Source organism: Pseudochaenichthys georgianus, chromosome 17 (assembly GCF_902827115.2).
Source record: "Pseudochaenichthys georgianus chromosome 17, fPseGeo1.2, whole genome shotgun sequence".
NCBI classification, from domain to species: domain Eukaryota; kingdom Metazoa; phylum Chordata; class Actinopteri; order Perciformes; family Channichthyidae; genus Pseudochaenichthys; species Pseudochaenichthys georgianus.
In genome coordinates, this window is record NC_047519.1 from 34,594,103 (window position 1) to 34,618,854 (window position 24,752).

General features: G+C 41.2%; 1 protein-coding gene across 1 annotated transcript in view; it reads right to left on the reverse strand.

The window, feature by feature from the left end:
* The window catches only part of st6galnac3 (ST6 (alpha-N-acetyl-neuraminyl-2,3-beta-galactosyl-1,3)-N-acetylgalactosaminide alpha-2,6-sialyltransferase 3), a 42,572-nt gene that overhangs the window by 17,218 nt on the left and 602 nt on the right, over window positions 1–24,752 (reverse strand). The window lies entirely within an intron of this gene.

Here is a 24,752-nt window from a genome sequence, read left to right on the forward strand (position 1 = left end):
TCAACATGTGTCCCCTCTTCTTCATGTCTCTTCTACATCAACATGTGTCCCCTCTTCTTCATGTCTTTTCTACATCAACATGTGTCCCCTCTTCTTCATGTCTCTTCTACATCAACATGTGTCCCCTCTTCTTCATGTCTCTTCTACATCAACATGTGTCCCCTCTTCTTCATGTCTCTTCTACATCAACATGTGTCCCCTCTTCTTCATGTCTTCTCTACATCAGCATGTGTCCCCTCTTCTTCATGTCTCTTCTACATCAACATGTGCCCCTCTTCTTCTGTCTACATCAACATGTGCCCCCTCTTCTTCACGTCTCTTCTACATCAACATGTGTCCCCTCTTCTTCATGTCTCTTCTACATCACCATGTGTCCCCTCTTCTTCATGTCTCTTCTACATCAACATGTGTCCCCTCTTCTTCATGTCTCTTCTACATCAACATGTGCCCCCTCTCTTCACGTCTCTTCTACATCAACATGTGTCCCCTCTTCTTCATGTCTCTTCTACATCAACATGTGTCCCCTCTTCTTCATGTCTTCTCTACATCAGCATGTGTCCCCTCTTCTTCATGTCTCTTCTACATCAACATGTGTCCCCTCTTCTTCATGTCTTCTCTACATCAATATGTGTCCCCTCTTCTTCATGTCTTCTCTACATCAGCATGTGTCCCCTCTTCTTCATGTCTCTTCTACATCACCATGTGTCCCCTCTTCTTCATGTCTCTTCTACATCAACACGTGTCCCCTCTTCTTCACGTCTCTTCTACATCAACATGTGTCCCCTCTTCTTCACGTCTCTTCTACATCAACATGTGTCCCCTCTTCTTCATATCTCTTCTACATCACCATGTGTCCCCTCTTCTTCATGTCTCTTCTACATCAACATGTGTCCCCTCTTCTTCACGTCTCTTCTACATCAACATGTGTCCCCTCTTCTTCATGTCTCTTTTATATCACCATGTGTCCCCTCTGTGGAAAGAGACTCTGAAAGTTTCAGGAACAAAGATTCTCTCTCTTTTGATCCATTTCTATAAAAACCTGTCTGAAAATGAGTTGATCAGATTTTGGCCACTTTGTGATGTCACAATGTTTTTTGTCTTTTGTAATCATTAGCCAATCAGCAACCAAGGTAACCCCTCCCCCCCCCCCCCCCCCCCCCCCCCCATATCACCTGAATCTCCTCCTAGAGCACCGTTGAGTTCTTTGTAACCAAATCTCTCAGAGGGGAGTGGGGAGGGGCTCCTTGTTTCATCTGAAGTAACAGACAGAGAATCAGCACTTTTGAATCAGGCTGAAACAGAGGGGATTATGGGTAATGCTGCAATGATCTGTTTAGTGTTTGGAGCCAAACACTTCAGAGACATGTTCTGTAATAAATGAGACCAATATTAAAATGATGAAAAACAGTATAATAGGTGACCTTTAAAATGTGTGTCTGTTGTTCTTTTAAAAATTGCATATTTTGTGGATTTTCTGTAAATAAAAGATGTAAACTAGATTAGCAGACATTTCTGAGTCAGAGATGTGAGTTTACTGGACATACTTAGAGGGCCCCATAATGCATTGCTGCTCTTTTGACTGTGCAGTGGCGGACTGTGAAGCAGACGGTTAAACAGTTACCTTTGGAAAAAAATAATCCCGACGTTACTGGAAGTGGTTTGTTGTGTGTTCGTGTGAGATTTTCAAACACAGCCTTGATGTTCTTTGTTTCAAAGAAATTGCTACTCGAGCTTGAGTTGCATATTATTGGGTTTCACAAGTATCTAAGATTGCAGGTAAACACTCAAAGGAAGGGTTTCTTCAGCAGATCTGAAAATGAGGATCCAACCTTCAGAGGCAGGAACAGCAACCCCCCCCCCCCGGCAGGATGTGGCCTGATGTTCGTTATTAATTGATTACTTCATACGACAACAGGCCGCCAGACAAGTCGTGGAGTTTGCCCATGGGCGAGTTCAGTGTGGAGGAAAAACAACTGCGTCTCTGAAGCAGCCGAGGAGCCTCTGAGGAACAGCACAGCGACAAAATCCAGAGTTTAGCCGCGGGGGTGAAAACAGGGCTTTTTGTGTAACATGCTTCTGTTCACACGCACCACTGAGCACTGCAGTTTATTTTAATGATGGGAATGAGCAATGCAGCGCTGGCTGCTCGCTGAGGAGTTTCTTAATTCTGCCGGGGGGCAAGATGAGGCATCGGGGTTGACCTCCACAGACTGCCACTATGAAGTAGACTATTAGCTTTCATCACGTCTATTTGTGTTTACTTTGGTACCAGTATGCAGAGCTAATAATAACCAGGGAGAGCAGGGCTGCTCGATTATGGCAAAAATCATAATCTCGATTATTTGGGTCAATAATTGATATCACGATTATAAAAACGATTATCCATGTACCGTACTTTTTGGACTATAAGCCGCAACTTTTTCCCCCATTTTGTTGGTACAGCTAACGGCCACTAGGGAACCTCCTAAATCTTAGGATTTTACAGGTAAAATTAACCACCTTTAAAAACTATGGGCTCTATGACCGGTCCGCGCCCGCCACCTTTAGGGCGGGCTCCAGCAGGAACAGCTGGAGGCCGGAAAAGAGTGAGACAGGTTGTGTGCCAAAGTAAATGTGGAACCGAGAGACAGACGGACAATTTAGCTGCTGCGGCTTATATGCAGGTGCGCTTTATAGTCCGGAAAGTACGGGTACTTTTGAAAACATCCATTTATTGAAAAATGAAATGTGAACAGTGTGTTTTTAACAGTGTTTTTTTTTTTTTTTTTCGTTTTATTTCGATTACGTTGTTTTCGTAATCGTTGCAAGCCAACATCGTAATTGCGATTCAAATACGATTAATTGAGCAGCCCTAGTTGATCGTTTGACCTGAAAAAAAAGAGGGTGAGCGGAGCACTATCTTTAGTTTTGGATGATGTCGGGACAGAAAGACGCTTTTAAGATGGTTTGATTAATTTAGTCAAAATATTGAATTTTCTTCCCCAGATCGTGTTGAGTAAACATCCATTTTGATTCTTCATCAAAAAACACACTGGTTTGAATGTAAACTGAAGTACTAAACAGAAAGGTTGATCACGTCAGACTTTCTAACTCCACTAGTAGTTCAGTTGGACCAAGAATAAACTTGTTTTTCTACAAATTAAGGAGTTTTTCATCCAAAGACATATTCTCAAAGTCAGTGACTCAGCACCTGAACAACACAAGCTATTTATAGAAGTACAGACAGGTGCAACACACGTACTAATCAACACAAGGGTGAGTCATTAAAGTAATGAAATCAGAGAGGGCAAAGACACCCGTTACCAAGGAGACACTTCATTCCCAACTATTACAACAAATTATATTTCAAGATTGACCACATGGTATTTGTACCACAGTATGTTTGCTGTCTTGCTGGATTCAATATCCTCTTAAAATCTACAAAAATAAGTGTTTTGGTGTCCCTCGTAAATAGTGCATGGATGTTAATGTGCATGCTGTAGTGATACATCTTGTGATATCTGTAGGCAAGTCACATTTCTTCTCTTCTTAGTATCTTCAGTGAGAAAAGATAACGCTTCCTGCAAAGATGGCCGAGATGTATTTGTAATTATTGTGACCGATCGTGCCTGGAGGACCTGCTGCTTTTAATTTCTGTTGAAGATGTGTCATTGCCCAGAAGAATATGAAAGTAAAACACGCATTTCTATGATTAGTTTATGGGAAATGTTTTAATTCAAAACTGAAACAGTCCCTTTACTCTCAGATCATCTTATATCGTCTTAAAATAAAAACCCAAGAGACAGTTTGTCCAATTGCTTTCTCCTTCTTTTTACAACAATTTATTTCTCTGATATTAGTGTTTTACTGTAGTCCTTCAGGCCCTGATGATATTGGATTTTAGCCCCTTGTGGATCTCTTAGTCTCCGGTTCAATATTTACAAGCTGTTATTACATTTTCTCCTTTTACGATTATCTTTTCTCACCATTTCCTGTTCCCACTCGATCTCTGTTTTTATCTCCTCTGGCCACAATTTCTCTCTCTGACCGTTTCAACTCTCATCTGCTTCCTCTCCTCCCACTCTGATCACCCCTCAGTTCCCTGACTCCCACTCTTCCCAGAGTTAATGGCCTCCTAAAGCAGATGTCAATATGAGCGCCGGGAGAAGACGGAGGACGGAGGGCTGGTAAAAAGGACAGACAGGCTGTGCACTCGCTGTGTGGACGCTGATATCCCAGCAAACAGCCGTGACTTGCTGTGACATTTTGCACATACATTACAAAGTGAAGTACTCACTGAATAGCTAATTATGGACATAGAGAGGTTTCAGAGTGCAATTATACTCTATTTCAGTGGAGCTGGAACTAAGAGGATAAGAACTAAACCCATTATAGAATGTTAAAAAACAACACCAATGTATTCTTAACCTTTTCCTAAAGCACGCCTGCTGCTGATGATACATTCATTAATCCACACTGTCACCATCACTCAGCCTTTTCTAATGCGAGATCTCATTTAGCTTGTGGAGTACAATGTCTGCCTGTTTGGGTCGGGTAAATGTCATTAAATCAGATTTAATGAGAAAGTATTTAACACTTGACATATATTTAAGGATGAAATACTTCTGCAATATCAGCTCAAATTGGGGGTGGTACAGTACAATGTGCTTCATTAACCGGAGGAAACTCAGCAGAAGTGAACATTGGCAGATTCACTAGGAGTTAAGTTTGGCCAAAATCCAGACTGTGGGAAGTTTTCCTTCTTCTGAAAGTGTCTCTGATGTTTCTGATAGGAACGCCTGCAGGCATCGATCAAGGGCGTTTTCAAAACACCAACATATAAACTGATCCTGAAGCCAGGAATAAGTTTAATAATGTATGTTGTTTGGTTCTTTAGCCGAGCTTTTAGCGCAACTGTTGCATTACATTACATTACATTACGTGTCACTTGTTAGACGCTTTTATCCAAAGCGACTTACATACTCAATACTGTGGAGCAATGTGGGGTGAAGTGTCTCGCCCAGGGACACAACGACATGCTGACTGCAGTGGGGTTTGAACCTGGTCCACTGTGCCACAGCCTCCCTACGTTGCAACGATGGATCCATGGCAGTCACCTGGAAGAGTTTGATCAAACTGAAGTGATAGCTGTGGTCAACTCACGAGAATAACCCACTCTTTCCCAGCTCTTGTTGAACAGACTGTGGGTGAAAATATAAAATGTTTCGCTTTCCCACTTTCCCACCCTGAGGCAAGGTAGACTCCGAGCCTACAGGTGAACCGCCACAATTACATCGTGTGACCTTAACCCCTGACTAAATTAAAGGTATTTGAAAACATCATTTTTCGGTGATGAAACCTTTCTACCGTAAGGGAAGGTGACCTAGAATCTGCCACAGCCTAATTGTGCCCTGGTTTGGCAGGTGCTAATTTCCTTCCCTTGTTCAGTGATAGAGTGAGATAGTCATGTCTTCTCTGTAAACCAGGGGGAGGGAGAAGGTGGAGAGCATATGTCTTCATGTCAACCCCCTGTGGAGTGTCTGTGCTGCTCACATGATCCAGACTGCTGTGTTTACTGACTCTCAGCACGTGGAGAACATCCATCATGCTAACAACATGTGTCCCCTGTCGCTTTTACAATAAAAAAGTACACAAATGACCGTCCAATAAAACCACACACACACACTCTCACACTTTCTGCCTCCTCGCTGGGAGTCTTCCCCTCTTCCTGACATGTGTGGAGCTCACGGCGCAGCGAGGGGTTTCCACTGATCTCCTCGTCTCCGCCCGCCAACCAGGACTTTAATAATTCTGTCAGTGCAGAAGAAGCCGTCTGATGCTTTCCTGCCCACCACCACCCCAGCAGTTTTCTCTCATTAATTTCGCAGAACCCCAGAGAGTCTGAGGCTTTCTCCGGCCTACGGATGTTTTACAATCAATGTTTCTTCCTTTACATCCCGGGGCAAAAGTAAAACCGTGATGATGACTTACCTGCCTCTCAGATTGCATTGTTATGGCTCATAAATCAAGCATTCAGTGTTAGATGAATCACAGTGCTACAAAGCTTTAATGATAAATCATAATTAACGCTGTGCTTATCCTGACGGTGCCAGGTGCCGTTACCTCTGAGGAAAAGATCACAAGTGCGAATTTCTTTGAACATCTTTGCCTATTTTCTATCGCCCCTTTAGGAGAGGAAGATAACTTTTTATTATCAGGAGAGAAATAATGTGTGTGGTTGTAAAAAACGTTTCCATTTATTCTTTTAATTGAGTTCAACTGATTGCACTCGCATGCCTCAAAAGCGAGTCAAACTCAAAAGCAGCCTGCCTTGATAGTTGTTCACATAATTACCGCCGACAGATATTCTTTCTCGGTCTCACGACAGCAACATCTTCAAAGGAAATTCGTCTGAGACAACTGGGCAGATATTTCTGATTATAAAACCTTTTCCCTTAAAGACAAAGCCAGATTAGTCAACCAGAGCTCAGCAGTGAATCAACGAGTGACACACACTAAGCATTTTCTGTTACCTTTCAGGGCACTTCGCTGACGTGTTAATCCTCAGCGATGTACAATGACTGGAACAGCGTATTCCTCCTTGGGATCGACTGATTTCAGTATTTTTAGTTATCAATATCTCATGTTTTGTGCCAGTTCTCTGTGATTTTCAGTATTCAGTGCCTGCCCTAAATTCTCTCTTTGTCTTGGAGAAGCCTTCTCTTTCAGATCAACATGGGACATTTAATCGCTCTAGTCAAACCCAAATTAATGATTTAAAAAAAGGTTTCATGTTCTTTCGGGCTAGAGGAACACCCACACACTGCACAAACTTGACAATTGGATCAAATAAAAATGTTAACAAAGATTCAACAGCGATGCTGGTGGCTCTGTAAGCCTGTGCTCAGGAAGAGAAATGAGCTAGATGCTAAGGCATGCTAACAAGCTCACAAGACAATGCTAGAAAGCTGATGTTAAGCAGTTCAACATGTTTACCATCTTAGTTCAGCTTGGTAAAAAAAGTGACATGTGCTATGTAGCTATAGACACACAAATGAGGCTTTTGTATCATGAAGTTTTGCAGATATTTGCAAGGAAATTTAGGGGAACAGTTTAACCTTTATCTTGTGTGTGTGTGTGTGTGTGGTGTGTGTGTGTGTGTGTGTGTGTGTGTGTGTGTGTGTGTGTGTGTGTGTGTGTGTGTGTGTGTGTGTGTGTGTGTGTGTGTGTGTGTGTGTGTGTGTGTGTGTGTGTGTGTGTGTGTGTGTGTGTGTGTGTGTGTGTGTGTGGTGTGTGTGTGTGTGTGTGTGTGTGTGTGTGTGTGTGTGTGTGTGTGTGTGTGTTCTCCATCGTGTGCACATGTGCTGTGAAAACCAATGAAGGACTTCCAAGTATTTAGAAACTAGGCCGTGTCTCCTTTTTGGGTTGCTTTGTTTTATCAGTTTGCATTCAAGGCTCCAGTCTAACTTATTTCCTAACTGGCCTGAAATATATGTTTTCCCCAAGTCAGTGTACAAATGTAAGCCTATTGTAATTGTATTGTTATTTGTACTGGTTATTAACATGCACACACACGACTCATGAATAGGAAATTAATTAGTGTACGTTTTATTTAAATATTAGCTTCGATTAAAAAAAATCCTGGCATTATTAATTAGTATTATGTATTAAGCTGCTTAGGAAGTCAAACATAATTCCCTCTCTAATATCTATTTTATATTGCAGGGAAAACCTCTCCTCTAAACAAATGCATATATTCGAAGTTTGTCGCCCCCGAAAATAAAATATATATAAAAATAATTAGAAGTTATAACAAATCATAAGGGAAGTGTCAGACTCACCAAACAGCTGGTGTATGAACCAAACTGTACTTTGCCAAATGGCTGGTAATGAGGGTGACATCAGAAAGGCCACCTGTCAACCAGCAACCTTCCCACAATGCACCTGTCGCCTGCCAGCAACAACAACAACCCCTACTTTATATCTGCTGCGGGGAGGGGGGCATCGAAACACAGGCGCCATGATTGGCAGATTTGAATTTAAATTGACTCCGAGAGAAGTCAAAAAGCTGCAGCAACAACAACAACAAGAGGGATTTTCAGAAGTCTCCTGCTGCAGCCCAACTGGAGGAAAAGTCCCTCATACTCAGGTAACATGTTTTTGTTTTAACTTTGCTTTTCTTTGGGTGTAAGGCTGAATAACAACCTGGATATTATAGGGTTTGAATTGTTATGAATTGTGTCCATGTCTCTGTACATCCAGCACTGTTGTTGCTACTTCCTTTGTTGTGGTGCTCATAAAGCAGCAGGAACTATAATAGAGTCTCATGAATTGAATTAATTTTTCGGCCGTTCTTATCCGCAGCAAAAGAACCAAACAAACCCGGCTCCAGTTCATTTCAAGTTCAAGTCAAGAATTCTGCAACAAACAAACTATTAAGTGAATTAGACTTTTTCAAATTGTCTTTTATCTTTGGATTGTCTTCAACAAAAACCTGAACCACACTCCTGAACAACTGCTTGCAATACAACAATAATTTGAACGTTTTTTGTTTGTCTTCATTTGAAATGTCTTTAAGAAGTCAGTGTAGCATACGGTACAGTGGCCGACAGGTGCAAACACGCTACAACGGCCCAAAACACGTCCTTTAGGCGAAACGCACAGCACTTTCAAAAACGATGCAAATACAAAAATACAAATGAGCCAAAACACATGCAAATAACGAAAAATCTCCGAATTGAAGTGTTTGTGGCCGTTATGACGCGTTGTCACATGTCTGACACCCATGTTACCCAAATTATGATTTTGGGGGTTGAAGTATTCCTTCTAAGCGGCTCAGACTTACTTCTACCGTCTTGTAAATGCCGGCTGGAAATGTTTTTCACTTCACTACGGTTTAGTCATTCATGAATCAGCATTTCGCAGTTCCCAGAACAATATCTTGATGAAAGGAAACCTAGACTTCACAGGTCACACTCCTACTAGCTTCACTGATTAAGCTGATTAGCTCCACTCAAATATCCCTTCTTCACGATCAAAGCCTCATGCAGGTTGAGAGGTTTGTATAAACCAATTCTAGTAAGCAAAATAAAGAATACACTTTACAATACTTTAAAGTCTTCACCCTCAAAGAGAATCAAAGCTTCATCAAAACCAGGTTATTGTTAGCGCCATGTTTTCCTCACGAGGCGTAGAAACAGCAGTCCATAACACAAGAACTAAGCCATCTGTTTGGCCGTGAAACAAAAGGAGGGAAAGTCAGACGGGTTGAGTAAGAGTTGGAATAGGACTGAAAAACTCTGAATCATGTAAAGCAGTGTGTAACCTCTGCAGCCTGTTCAACATAGTTAATAGAAGCCTGTCGAAGACCAAGGGAACGAAAACCAAGGACTAGCGAAACAGATGAGGACCAATTGAAGAGATTTCTCCAGGGACAGAGATCAAGACAAAGACCTGAGATCCAGGATTACACACAGCACTACTGATTAGAATTGATCCAAAGCTCAATAATCAATTAATCTCATGTATACTGTTGAATAATTTAGAGCAGGCTTCTAAGAAAGCCTCACAGTAGGGAGTAATCCAAAGCAAAAGTCCAGTAACCAGAGCACTTTCTAAGCTCTCCCTGACTGTTCAAGCTGCTCCTGACACGCCGGGTCCCCTCTCTTACAGTAAAGAAGATGTATGGCTGCCCGCACAGAACTGTGTTATGACGTTAATATGCAAAAGCCTCTCGCGCCGACAATGCTGCGGCGCTGCTCCTGGTTTTTACAGGAGGCTTACAGCGACACGCCGCCGTGACTTTACATTCTCATGTTCATCACGCCACATTATGAAGACGGTAAACGATGCCGCACACAAATCAGAAATCTGAAAGGTGTGACAGACGGCATAATGAAGTGATTATTCTTCCTTTAACGCAGAACACTTCCGCTAATTTGACACATTTACACAATGGCACATCTCTTATGGATATGGTTTCTAGATACAGCATGGATGCATATATATTTGTGCAGAGGAACACTATCTATCTATTGCACTCGATTTAAATGTTTCCATATTCATATTCAGTCGACTTGAAAGGGAGTTAATTTGATTTATAATGCACATTTCAGGCACACAGGCAAGTGCTTCACAAGTTATGAAAGGAATAAAATAGAAAAAAGGAGGCGGTTGTGGAGGAACAGATGAAATACACAGTTAAGGTGAACGAACAGGTGGGCGCCGGTGCTCTGGATCAACACAAAGTTGGTTATCGAATATGTTGTTAAAGATTTTGCTGACTGGAAGCAGAACAGCAAGGGAGGGAAACAAAGGTAACCTGTGTGATTCTGAGCCCTTTAGTAGCACTGTGGGGATGTTGTTCTTTGTTTGTTTGTTTGTTTGTTTGTTTGTTTGTTTGTTCATACTCTGCCAGTGTTTTATAGGAAGTACATGTATTCATCGTGGGTTCCCGATCTCAGTGAAGCACACAGTGCGTTACGTTGAGCAACACAACATGTAAACATCATTATGGTTTGTTAGAGGGGACCTATTGTGCGTTGGGGGTGTCCTCTTTCCTCCTGAGTCTTTTATGGGTTTTTTTTGTGCATGTCTACGATAGGGCTGCATGATTTTGGGAACAAATCTAATTGCGATTTTTCTGACAAATATTGCGATTTGCGATATTTATTTTTAAGCGACCCAACGGAAGTTTATTGTAAAATGCGGCCATATCTCCGGCTAGGAAGGTCGCATGTATTTGGTTACAAAGCAAGGGACATTTCTTCAGTTAAAAAGTGCTCAGGCCTCGTTAACAAATGTTTTATCACAAGGTTATTGTGGGAAGGTCGCATCAACGTGCTCCCGTCTCTAGCGCCCCCGCAGCCCGAGCTACGAGTGAAAGAACTAAACTTACATGAAACCTCCGTTGGGTTGCTTTGAAGTCAAGCTTCAGTTAAAGATTCACCCTGTTAGATGTAGAACATGTGATGGAGCATTACTAAATGCTAAAATCCCTGTGTTCGTGGAGACATGTCACAGTAGAGACACAACAAATCAAATATGAACCTGAAAATGAGACTCCTCAGGGCACCTTTCTAGTAATCCTCAATTTGCCAATTAAAATTAAATAATGTACCATTACGCACTGCGTTTCTTATTATGTAGGCTTGCGTTAAAGAGAAGAATAAATAACCTTGTGATAAAACATTTGTTAACGAGGCCTGAGCACTTTTTAACTGAAGAAATGTCCCTTGCTTTGTAACCAAATACATCATACAGCAAACCTACTGCTGTGAATCTAATTGTCACTTTGTAGCTTAACATTTCAGAGAGAGCTGAACAATAGGCGCCAAAATGGAAAGTATAATGTGGTACTAATTTAAGTAAAGGCTTGCAACATCTTTACTTTGACTTGAAAGCTGTCAGACCTTCAGGAGCGCGCAGGATGACCAGAAAGTAAAGCATCTCATTTCACACAGCTCTGCAGACACAAGAGGAAAAAGAACCGCTGGAAGTCTCTCACTGGGATTACTATGATTGGTGTGTCATTGCATTACAACAAATTGTGAAAACTAAATGTGAAGCAGTAAATGTGAAGCATTAGCTGATTGTTAGGAACCCAAAAGCTGATGTTTGTCAAAAGCAAACGGCTGAATTAGTGTTATTTGTCGCCGGATGAGAAACTAAAAAGAGCAAGCGACGCTGTTTGCGCGGATGACGGCTTGACAATTTTACAAGCAGATTTGAATACTGCTGCCACGGGGTGGTTTCTTCCCTTTTCACACAGAGTTGTACGACTATAATCTGAAGTGACTGGTTCACATCCAATTTAGTGAACATATAACAGAACGTCACTGACAGAATGCATTACAGCTGAATCTGCACGGCGTTATGGATTCACTCATTCTTCTTCCTCAGGACGGAAAGCACATCCGTCCAGTAAGTGCATTAAGAGATAACAGAGCGACCGCTGTCTGAAGAGATGCTGCACATCTTGCATTTTTATGATTATTTGATTGTAATTCAACAGTACAGCGTGCATAAAGGAACAAGTCTTTAGCCGACCTAAACATCGGAGCAAAGCTCGTTCAAGTCGGAAGGTGTTGGGAGTAGAGCGTGTTGTGTGCTCTGTCAGGAGACTTATAATTCTGTACCTGCTGCAGTTAAAATGTCAACCACCAGCCAAGGAGGAGGAGGAGGAGGAGGAGGAGGAGGAGGAGGAGGAGGAGGAGGAGGAGGAGGAGGAGGAGGAGGAGGAGGAGGAGGAGGAGGAGGAGGAGGAGGAGGGTGATAAGAAGAGGGCAAGGTCGACTCGAGACCTGATTAATGTGAGGACAAAAGATATATACAGACTATTAGTATCGCTAGAAATTCACATTAATGTTCGCTAATGTTTCCTTTTCAAAGTGTCGTATCTCCACTTTACGTTTCACTGCACATACCGTTTTCTTAGGGACAGATGATTTATGTTATTAATTTTGCATTCAGGTTTTACTTCTCTAACATTGTATTGATGTTACGGCTGCAACCCACGATTGTTTTCATGATTTTAGTCAGTAAAACACCAAGTTGAGAATCCTTCTAATGTCCCGTGTCACTCTGATCACCAGGCCAGACAACACTTAGGACATACAATATTAACGAAGCAGCAAACCTTAGGTTGACAGTTTTGCTTAGAAAATAGTTGGCAATTGCCTAAAAGACAAAACAAGAAAAATAACAATTATAGTTTTGTCATTAAATATATAATATTCTTGTTATTTCCAACGGTTCCGCCCTGATGTGTAACCTAGTGCATGTTTGAAGAGCTGCAGCTACATGTATATCATTTTCTAATAAGGGCCAACATTTCATCTTGTCCTTTCATCCCTTTTGACAATATAAGTCCTTTAAAGGACAAATATAACACTTATAAGGGGCATGAATATGCAAGAGACTCTCTCTGTGACAGCGTGCAGAGACATATCCTCAACTCAAACAGACACACCTTGCAGCCTTGTGTTAGGGGGCCATTTGATCTCTTTAGAGAGTTATCTTCAGAGGCCACAGAGGCATTCGATCTAATAAGGCTCATTAGGGGAGGCTAGGCGCCTACATGACCGGGGATGCAGGTGTTCAATCGGGTGCAGCGAAGCAGAACAGGAAATGCATTTACTGCTTTTGTGGCCGCGGGCTAACCATCATGTCTACCTGCCTCACTGCCCAGCCGCCAGAATAACTGAGCTGAATGTGATTCTGTACGCTAACACTGGGTAGAAGAGACTTTATTCAAATAAGCCAGAGAGCAGACAGCGTGCTAAACGAGGGTCTGACAAAATTGTACGGTCTTATTTGAAGTCCTTGCAGCCTTGGAAAAATGGTCTGTTAAATACATTTTAATGTAATACAGTATGATGTACTATGAAATATATATATATATTGCTTTAAAAAATAGATTTTTCTCACATAATTTGCGGAGATCGTTGTTGAATTAGATGAGCTTTATTCAATGGTCCAGACGACATACAAACAGGAGGACACATTTCTTCGCTTCCTAGTCAAATAAAGTTTCAACAGGAACATAAAGAACACGGTCAAAGCCTCATCACCATCAGCTGTGTCCTATCAACCTACCATATATAGGCATATAGCCGTGCACGTGATACTGACGCACATATCAGAACAAATAAGTAATACATTTTAAACCATAGTGTGACTCACAAAAATACCTGATACCTGTTCAGGTAACACTTAAAGACTTTGTTATGGAACGCAAAGCAGAGTAGGGGGCTAGTACACCCTCCTGAGGGTCCGATTGTGGATGTCATGCGAGCAAAACATGGTGAAAACAATCAGTCTAAATGAACAATCGGGACGGAAATGTTCGGATTTCCAACGGGAGGTTCTGTGAATAAATAAAAAATCAAGAACCGAAATAATTGAACTATTCATATCTTAGACTGCACTGTAACTTTTAATGTTTATTTTATTAGCTTTTCTTTTTAATGACTGTTTTTAAATGCCTTTGTCTGAATGTCTTTCATTTTTGTAAAGCACCTTGAATTGCCATATAAATAAACTTGCCTTGCCTTGCCTTGCTAATCAAGAGTGTAATCTAATTGATATTATTATTAAGCTTAACATTCAGACAATAATAACAAAAGGAAAATGGCTCTAACAGTCTCAGTATACCTGTATTTCTCCTTTTTCTGAAAAGCTGCTTTTAAGCGCCTTCAAGCTCACCTTCAAAGAAAGACCCACTCTAATTGGTCAGCCAGTCTTCCCAGGGTTTTTGCTATTTTGTACACGTCTCCATTGATTGAGCTTTCTCAGTAATTATACGTCAGCACCCACACCTTCATTATAATCAAATAAAGATGGAAATATATCTTTTAAGTTGGTAGATGTAAGACTGACTGTAGTGCTGCTGTTAATTTATATATAACCACAACACTAGATGTATAATAAATGACTTTTACCTCCAGCTGCCACAGCTAATGTTCATTCTTTCATTTAAGTGGTAACACACAGTGACAGAGGGCAACACACAAAGTAACAGAACCGGAGTTACAGCCAGGTCACTTCTGTTCCTTCTGGTCTCATTACTGAGCAGGACAGCAGAGGAGTGAAGTCGCTGTAGCGTTTCATTGAAATGGACCAGATAATTGAACCTTCCTTGAAGTTGCTTTGTGTTTGTTTTCACTATTAATAATCTCCTCCAGCATTAGACTTTGCTAGTGAGAAACACAAGAACCTAACCAATCACAGCGCGTCAGATAATGTGTGTGCAGGCTTCAAAGCTAAGCCGTAACCCCCTAACGCTCAACCGTAAGCCCCCGTATCAACCAACATCAGCGCCCAGCCGCACTAAAGCTCCTGTGGGTGAACGAGGGAGCAACATCTCCAGTGGTTAATCCTCCAGGAGAGAGAGGCTGATGCAGCAGAATATGAATGCAGACGGTTCGGTGATGTATTAGATGTTCAACAATCACACTCAGGTGTAGTGTTCACTGTCCGCGTACAAAAGAGTGGTGATAAGAAGATAATGGTGCATGGAACTAGCGATATAGGACAGTGTACGTTTTCCATCAGAAGTGGAAAAGTAGTAAGATACTTTATTTATTTGAAAGAAGTTCTACTGTACCATAGTGTTTTAAATACTAGTTGAAGTCAGGCATTCAAAAGTTAAATTCATTAAAAGTACACAATTATGAGCTTTTTCTGTTGATTTAAAAAGTTGTATCTTAATCTATATCATTGCATTAAATAGTGTTGATTATTATACGTACTTTTAATATTTTATGTTATAATTCAGTCAAGTTTTTTTTTATATATTTGTTTTATTATTTTCTAATTCAAGCAATAATATAAAACGGAGACAAAAGGGACAATATTGGCTAATAAAATGTAATGGATTAGAAGTAAAAGAAAAAGCAGCTAATGGGAATACCTATACCTCAAAAATGAGTAACTTTCTGTTTCCACTACTGAATGATGACTTGTATTTTTTTCTATACAAATGCATACAGAATACAGAGTGTTGACATTGCAAATAGAAATAAAATGTCCCTCCGCCTCTGATATTCCTGCTCTCATTGGCTGCTCAGAGTGTCGTCACATCACGAGGGGGCGTGTGGCGTAGGTGTTCGGATCAGGGTCACTCACAGGCAAGCCCGCCTTAACCTGCCATCAGGCCCTGGAGCTGATGGCAGGTTAAGGCGTTTTGTAGGCCCCCTATTTAAACAACAAATCAAAGTCATTTATAGCGTTTGGATTACTGGTCTGGGGGAAGCGAGTGTGTGTGTGTATACGTGTGTGTGTTTGTGTATTTTTGCGTTTGTGTGTATTGTGTTTGTTTCCCGGGGAAAACCCTCCCGAGAAACACCGGCTGTTGTTACGCCTGCTGTGACGTTAAATTACTCCGTTCTCCGCTTGTAATTATGCCGAAGCTTCAAAGCTGTATTTATCATCTGAATTTGCCGAAACAAGTTTAATATTCTGAAAACCAAGACTTTGTTTATTTGAAATCAGATGAAAACAAACTGTAACGGACCCTGCCGTGTTATCTATGATTACTATACGCCTTACATTCATAATTTCAGCGGAGGGAGGGGAACAGCAGAACAGCAGAGTGGCGAGGGAGAGCTGTCTTCTTCCCTTTACAAGCTTCAAAAATGTATTTATGGTGGTATTTTGGAAATAAAAGTGTCATATTCTGAAAGCCAAGACTTTGTTTATTTAAAAAAATATTAAAACATCCGGGGAAAAAAAAAATTGGAATTATATATTTGTATTGGCCCATGATAGGCCCCCAATCTCCGTAGGCCCCTAGGCTTCAGCCCAGGTCAGCCCGTGCATTAAGGCGGCCCTGCTCACAGGTACCAAACCCCACTGCAGTCAGCATGTCGTTGTGTCCCTGAAGACACTTCACCCCAAATTGCTCCCGTGGGGATTGCCCACAGTACTGAGTATGTAAGTCGCTTTGCATAAAAGCGTCTAACAAGTAACGTGTAATGTAATGTAATGAGGACACAACTGAAAATGGACTCTAAGGAAGGCTGCACTTTGCCTTCAGCTGACAGTTTGCTTCTCTCCCTTCGACTGAAGCCTAATTTCTCTCAGACCAGGTCAAACGCACACAGAAACTGACGAGGATCCTCTCTTTCTCTGGGACGAGGAATCGACCATCTGACCTGACGAACCGCCTCCCAGAGCGCAGCGCTATTTGTGTTTCAGGGTTTCCGTCGGCTTCATTTAATAAGATAATTTCACGGCAATTACAAGCTTTCACCACAAATGTAATATCATTTCACGCTTGCTCAGTGACAAATTCTTGTTCTGGATGGAGAGCAGCGCGCTCAGTGCAGATTCTATACAGCGGGGATCGAGGCTTCATGTGGAGAAAACACAATGAATCCTCCCGCTCGCTTGCTTTTCTCTTTAAACGGCTCGGCGTGATAAGCATGAAATTACAGTTCTGTGGTTTCTGCTGCCAACGTTGTGTTTCAATCTCCCAGGTTTCTTCTTCTTCTCTTGATATCTCCAATACACAAAGCAATTATAGATTCAGTCACGTAGGTCGGACGCAGCATGTAAACAAAGTCTGAGCACTGGCGGAGAGTCGTTTGACATTGAAACCGGAAACAAAGTGCAGCTCTTTCTGTCACATTCCTCCACTTTCTGTTCGACTTCCTCAAGGTCAATCAGCAATTCTCAGATGGTTCGTGTAAAAAAACATTTCATGTAATTTTCTTTCAAATATAAAAAGCACAAAAGATAATAATTCAATCTGTTGAGTGAAACCGGATTCAGTGATTTTCTCAGTAATCTCTCTGCGATATGACCAACATCGAGATGGTATAACTTGCGAAAAGGAGTGAAGCGAGCCAAGCTGAACAGCTGATCCAAAATATCAGGGAAGACATTTTTGGAAGCATTTCAGATTCAACAGCACACATGAAAGAGTAAGGCTGTGTGTGAATAATCAGATGCTGGGCTGATAAAATAAACAGCCTACAAAGACATTGACAATAAAGCTTTCACCTGAACTCACCTAAATATTTGTGATTTCAATCTCTACTAAAACGCATCTGCAGTAGTGAAAAAAGTAATCAGATCTCAAACGTAAGTAAAGTATAGATGTACAGCTCTCTACTTATACTCTGTTAAAATTCTTAAATACAAGATTTAACTTGGAAAAAAATACAAAAAGGTATTAAAAGCAGAATGTTATTAAAGTAAAAGCACTTGTTGGGTGGAAATTTAAGGTCCTTTTCAGAGAGCTAAAATCGTATGTTAAAGGTGGGGTAGATAAGTTTCAGAAACCGTCTCGAGATACACTTTTTGTTATATTCCATGGAATGCTCTTAACATCCTGATAGCAATGAATATCTGAAGTGCTTTGACAAAAAATCCATAAAAAAATGTCCTCTGTAGAAGCCGTAGCGCTGTAAAAAGTACAACCACTCGATTGGATGGCCTACCTGCCTGTCAGCCTTCCATCGGGGCACAAACTTATCTCGTGCCCTCATTGGTCATGTGCGCGTTGGTGTGTGTTGGAGGAGGGGCTCTGTGAGGAAGTGGCAGATTTTCTCCGGTTGTGTATTTTCAAATTCTAGCGATCTCGAGCCGGTTTCTCAAACTTACCTACCCCACCTTTAATGTAATAGTTTAATTTGGAGCACATTGTCAAATCTATAAAATCATGTTTCTTGTTTGTTTTACTGACTCCAGCTGTCAGAGTAATGTACTGACTGAGCCTGTAAGTACGATATTTGCCTTCGAAATTAAGTGAAATAGAAATATCAAAATCATTTACGCAATAAAGTTCAAACTACCTCAGCAGCATTATACTCAAGCACAGTACGGGAGCATATGATGGTTCATTTACACCACTTGACAACTGAGATTTCTCTGAGTAATGTTGACAATACGTGTGTGAGTGTATGGACTGATATCTATCCTACATTTTATTGAGGTTAGGGGAAAGAAATATTTATCTTAAAATCTGGTGAAGACACATAACAGGTTTAAGTCATGTCTGTTTTCTTCAAACTTAAAATAAAATAAACGTTCGACTCTAAACCAAAGCATGCTGCAAAATCAATTAAAATGCAGATTGTTTTTCTTTGGAAACTTAATTTAAGGAGTTGAATGAACCCTCGGCAGCACCTCCTGTCAGCTCAGTAACAACAACTCACTTTAATAGATTTCTCTTAAAGGTCTAGAAATAAATCCAATTATACATTTTAAATGAATATCTATTTATGTTAAGTTACAAGTTATAGTGTTTTAAACTTAGAGCGCCATGTCCGATATTTGTCAGGATGTGCAAATGTATTTATTTCTGGTCCGTCAAGGTATTAAGAATTTCAGTCAGTCCAATAAATATACCATGGGAAAAGTTCTTTAAAATACAGGAACCAAAGAGCCGAAACTTGTAAACTGATCAGGAGTAGCGAATACGTTGTTCTGCTTTTAACAGAAGTGAGTTTTAATTCCTAAAGATGTTGTCCGTTTTAAAGCAGAAAATACTCCCTTCACTAATTCAGCCTTTGTTTTTTAGATCCGTCACATGAATTTGGCAAAGAGCTTTTTCCCTTTCACAAACATTGAGCCGAATCTCTCAGACCGTCATTATAACGCTGAGTGGCTGTTGAACTGAATGGTGTTTCATTTCAAACTATTTTAGGATGAATGCACGCTAACTGCCAGAAGTACTTACGCTCATATGAAGTGGACGGCTCGAGATTATGAAGCATGATTACACAGCCGTGACATTCAGGCTAATAGAAACAGATTACAAATGAAATTCGCCTCATATTTGGAGGCCAATGAGAGTGGAGAACCTGCACTTAAAGGTGGGGTCTGTAATTTTGGAGAAACCAGCTCGAGTGCGCTAGAATTTGAAAATACACAGCTGGAAGAAATCTGCCACTTCCTCACAGAGCCCCTCCTCCAACACACAGGAACGCGCACATGACCAATGAGGGCACGAGGTACGTTTGTGCCCAGATGGAAGGCTGACAGGCAGGTAGGCCATCCAGTTACTTTAGCCGGGCCGGCTCAGATTATTGGTCGTACTTTTTACAGCGCCACGGCTTCCACAGGTGACGTTTTTTATGTATTTATTGTCAAAGCATTTAATATATTCATTGCTATCGGGATGTTAAGAGCATTCCATGGAATATAACAAATAGTGTATCTCGAGCCGGTTTCTCAAACTTACCTACCCCACCTTTAAGTTCATCGAGGATCAAAATGACTCACACCTTGTGAGGAATTACATATCAAAATACATTTTTGTTATTTTGCATCAGTATCTTATTTTAACCTGAGGCGCTCGCGAGCCCTTTAAAGATCAATGGTGCTTCTGTGCCCTTTCTCTGGCCACTGAATAACCTCTATTCGGCTTTTATTGCTCAAATGTTAAGATTGGTCACATTTCTTTGATTTTATCCTGTTTTTATTGTCCCTAAGTTAAACGTTTTCAGTTTACAACCACAGCAAGAGACTTTTTAACTAAATAATTCCTTCAAAACCTTTTACAGATTTTACTGTTACATTCAAGGCTGTTGAGTTAATTTTCGAGCCAGAAGGGATACTATAATATTGTACATTTCAACAAGTTATCCAATTTCATGCTGGATGGGCATCAGAGGGACAAGGGGTAATATAACCTGCAGTACACAGGAATACATGAGCTATGACTAAATGGCACCTGAATTAAAGGTCACCTGTAGAGTTTGTGACATAAAGTCACATCTTTGCATGTTTTGATGAGGGTACTCATTATATATGCACTCAAGCAGGGACAGGGGAGACGTGACGAACTGCAGATACATTTGTGAATGTTCAGCGGATGTTGGTTTGTCTTAACGATTTAGCGTTTGGATCAGCTGCATAATGTCTTCTTTTATCTGCTGTGCTTGTTTTACAGAACAGGAGGCTCCACTTTAAAGTTTGCACATTAAAAAACAAGTAATTTCATGCTCCGTGAGTTGCCATGAAAAGCCAACTGGAGACGACAAAAGAAAATTAGCTTTATCTCAAAACAACACCTGCATTCCTTCTGGAATCTAAAGGTCACCTGCGGAGTCTTGTGATCGTAAGAAATGCTAAATCAGCAGATCTCCGTGTTGCTTGAATCTTGTTTTCTGTAATGCAAATACGGACTACATGACAGGAATACTTTGTTACAAAGCCCTGTATTAAATTGTGTATTAGCTATTTAATTATATTCATGGAAATGTACCTTAAGTTTTGATTAGTGGAAGTTGAAAATCCCTCTAAAGTCTCATTTTAACCATTTTATACAGAACAATTGTTTTTTTTCTATTTGAATCTATTTGATGATTATTTTCTGTCTTTCAGGTAAGCTTTGTAACATCCCTTCTGTTTCAGGCGAACCTCAATGAAACAATAACAAACCGATGTAAACTATGCAGATTTTAAAACAATAAAAGTGCCTAAGGTATAAAACACGCTTGGATGGTTAAAGCTGCATTCAGTGTAATTGACTGGTATAAATACACACTGAAGAAGAAACATGTTGGTTTCCAATTAAAAAATAAATGTTGTTCCTAAAGGAATGAGCCGGTTCCTATAGATATAAATGAAACTGCACACAATCAGCAGCAGAGGGAGAGTGTCACAATAGAGGAAACAAACACACATCCTCCACAAAGTGTGAAACAAGCAGCAGCTGGAAGCAGAGGGTCAGGCAGGCCCAGGTGGCAGTGCTGTAAAGTGACATTGTGATTTAAGTGCGGTGTCGTGGTAAGGTCTGTTATCTGCCGCCGCTAACAGGGCCGCGGAGATACGGTCCGACAGCCAGCGACTGCAGCGCGGGAGGGAGCGCTGATAATGGATAGCTTCGGCCGAGCAACTTCCAGCCGCACTGCGCAATCACATGAATCATGAGTTTAAACTGCTGTCAGATACGCTCACATCCAGGGCTGTGGTCACTCTTTTATTGTCTTTTTCCTCAGAGGATTTTTTTTATTTCTCTTTTAGCCGTAGCCTAGTAAGAGAGAAGGACGGGGAGCGAGAAATGTCCCTGGACGTCAACATGATGATGGGGCTCAGAGTGAAAGAGGGATATCTTGATGACTCAGCTGTCTCTTTGTTTGTTCATCGTGTGTATGAAATGAGGTTTGATCTATTGGGTTTTCAACAATTGGACGTGTAATACTTCAGTGAACACCTCCTCCAGATGTATCTACTTCCGCTACATCCCTTAAAGAACTCACTAGACATTATTATTTTTTAAGCAGTTTTCTATACATTCTTAAAATGTTCTTTTTAATCCAAATGTAGCGCCTACAAAAAAAGGTTTGGGAAGAAATCGCATTTTTTTTCCTACTATTTTCTTACCAGTGAGATAGAAAGCATTAATCTTTAAGAAAAACACTTTTTTATACGATATACAATAAAAAAATGCAGTTTATTTGATGGTGCATGTATTCTTTCATTTCTTGTTTAAATATTAAGTACAATTATTTGGATTTGCATACTACAGTACAGTACAGTGAGTGTATACTATAAAAAACTAGGGCTGTCAAGTTAACGCGTTTACACTAGTTATTTTAACGCGATTAACGCATGTGTATTTTTTTTCCTCGGCCGCCCCGTAGTTTCAGAGCGCATCGAGTTTAAAATACCATCTACAAGCTGATGCTGACAGCCCCGCTCCTGCCGCCCGCTTGTGGCAGACCACACTTCCACGCTCACCGGCAGGCACCGACTGGCTATCGAGAGGACCGGGAGGAGGACCGGGAGGGTGTGTGTATGTGTGGCGCGAGCGAGCGAGAGAGACCTTACGTGCATTGTTGTTGTTAGCATCTGGTGCTAGCTAGCTGCGCTAACGGATATAAGGAGCTGTTTAAATGAAAACAGAGGAGCGACATTTCGCCACAACTGCGCCGAGCACTTGACTTGATGCAGGAAGCCAGACAGCGGGACATTGTACGAGAAGTCAGCACACTCAGCACGGATACATGAACATGATTGCAGCGTCCAGGTAGCTCCCGTTCGAGCATATACCTTGAGTTGCACATATCTCACACACACACACACACACACACACACACACACACACACACACACACACACACACACACACACACACACACACACACACACACACACACACACACACACACACACACACACACACACACACACACACACACACACACACACACATACAATAATACAATACAAATGGTGTGTGAGAGAGGTTCCAGGTTGTTGTGTTTAATATTCATGAGAATATTTGTCATTGTTCAAATGATAATAAACATTAGCATAAAGCATATTTGTCCACTCATATGTTGATAAGAGTATTAAAAACTTGAAAAATATCCCTCTAAGGTACATTTAGAACAGATCAAAAATGTGCGATTAATTTGCGGCTAAAAAAAACACAACATACTCAAAGTCTGCTTAGAAATAGTGTGCAATGTGGTTGTTTGCTAGTTTCGTCTTGGAACTCCAGCACTTCAGATCATCATAACTCAATAACGTCCTTGCGTTTAATATCCTCAGCTCTGTCCAGAAATGCCCGATATATATTTTTTGTATCTGGTTTCAAATTACAGGCTGAGAGATGGTCACTCGGTTGACTGGAGGGTCAGTCAGCCGGCGCTGGTTTCTGCTGATCAGCAAGTTCAAGATGAGGCGGCGCGTCTCCTCGGCTGCTCGCGGCAATCTGGATAATTAGAGATGTGTTCGATCACTGCTCCATCTCTTCCAAGCTGGTGATTATCTTCCCCCACCGGGAAGCGAGAAGTGACAGTAAGCCAATGAACACACACACACACAATAATGACCGCCTCGCTGCACATTATCCCGCTTATTACACGACCGCATGCCGAATAAACCAATGGCTTTACTCCCAATAGAAATAGAAAACGATTTAATTGACTTCAAAATGATCGTATCGCTTCTCTTACTTAACACAAGTTGTCTTAGAACAAGTTTAAATCAAGTGTTAAGACAAGTTTAAGTCAGGTCGAAGGACAAGTGTAGGTCAGTGTTAAGACAACTTTAAATCAAGTCTAAGAAAAAACTATTAACAAAGTCAGTTTCTTATCAACTTAAACAATCAAATGAACTTTGTATGGATGAGGAGAAAAAATAGATTGACCCGGTTTAGTTTTTAGACATTGTGAGAGCATTATATATGGACTTCAAACAACTCATTTGCATGTCTATGAGGATCTTAAAGAGTCGTAGTTTATTTCTGGAATAATGCCATATCCAATAAGCTCAACATAAAAGCGGCTACTCCCTTCACTCCCACTGGATGCAGTACATTAAAGTAGACAATGTTATTGTTGTCTTTCATGCTAATATAAAAGCAGTAACCATGGACACCAATTAATTTTAAATACAGGAATATGTGGAGCCAAGTTTCAGACGAATATAAACACAACATACAGGCAGGGAAGCAGCTTGTCACGTTGTCATTAGATGCGTTTCATTGTTCACACCTCGAGTTTCTCTCTCTGTAACCAATCAGTAACGATTGAAGCCCTGCATCTCACCCAGGAGCATTATGTCCAGTAATGAGATTCTTCTCCCGGAGCTCTGCTCCCTAATCCCACGTTTCCATCTGTGCTTCGTGGACCCGAGAACAGCTGAGCCAGGCTGAACACGGACGCTCGACATGAAATTCAGTGTTAACCCTGCCATCCTGAATAAGAGTGAGACAATGAAGCTGGAATGGACTGGATTCTACGCCTATTACGGAACATGTTAATCCTCTTAAGAAGTTAAGAGAGGTCTTGATGACATGAGGGAGAGGCAGGGGTGTAGAGCTCTGTGGAAATGAGCAGAGGCGAGTCTGAGAAATGAGGTTGGTCCTGAACAATAGCGAGGCTGGAGCCTGAATCTCGTAGTCATTAACCTGCAGTTCTCTTCGGGGACTTGCAGGAGAAAGGAGTTGCTGCGTGGGTTAGTCTTTAAATTACAGAGTGCAATTTTAACACATGTTGTTGCCAACAAACACTTTTCCAACTTCCCAGGTCACAGAGCTGTAGCTTGGATAATTTTACAGTTTTTTGCAAATTCAAAATGTGCCAAAATGCTGTCAGTGAAGTTGTGAGGCCGGCTGCACTCAGGGTGCTTAGAAACACTGCCAGAATCCTGCCACCTCATGAACAACAGCACGTTTCCCCACACCGGCATCTGGCTGAGGTATATACCATAGGCTGTCCACGCTTCTGAGGCTCATCGTAAAAGCCTTGAGTTGGAAAACGGCCTCTGGTGCCGCGTTAAGCCTCTTCAGAGGGAAAGTACGGTAATTC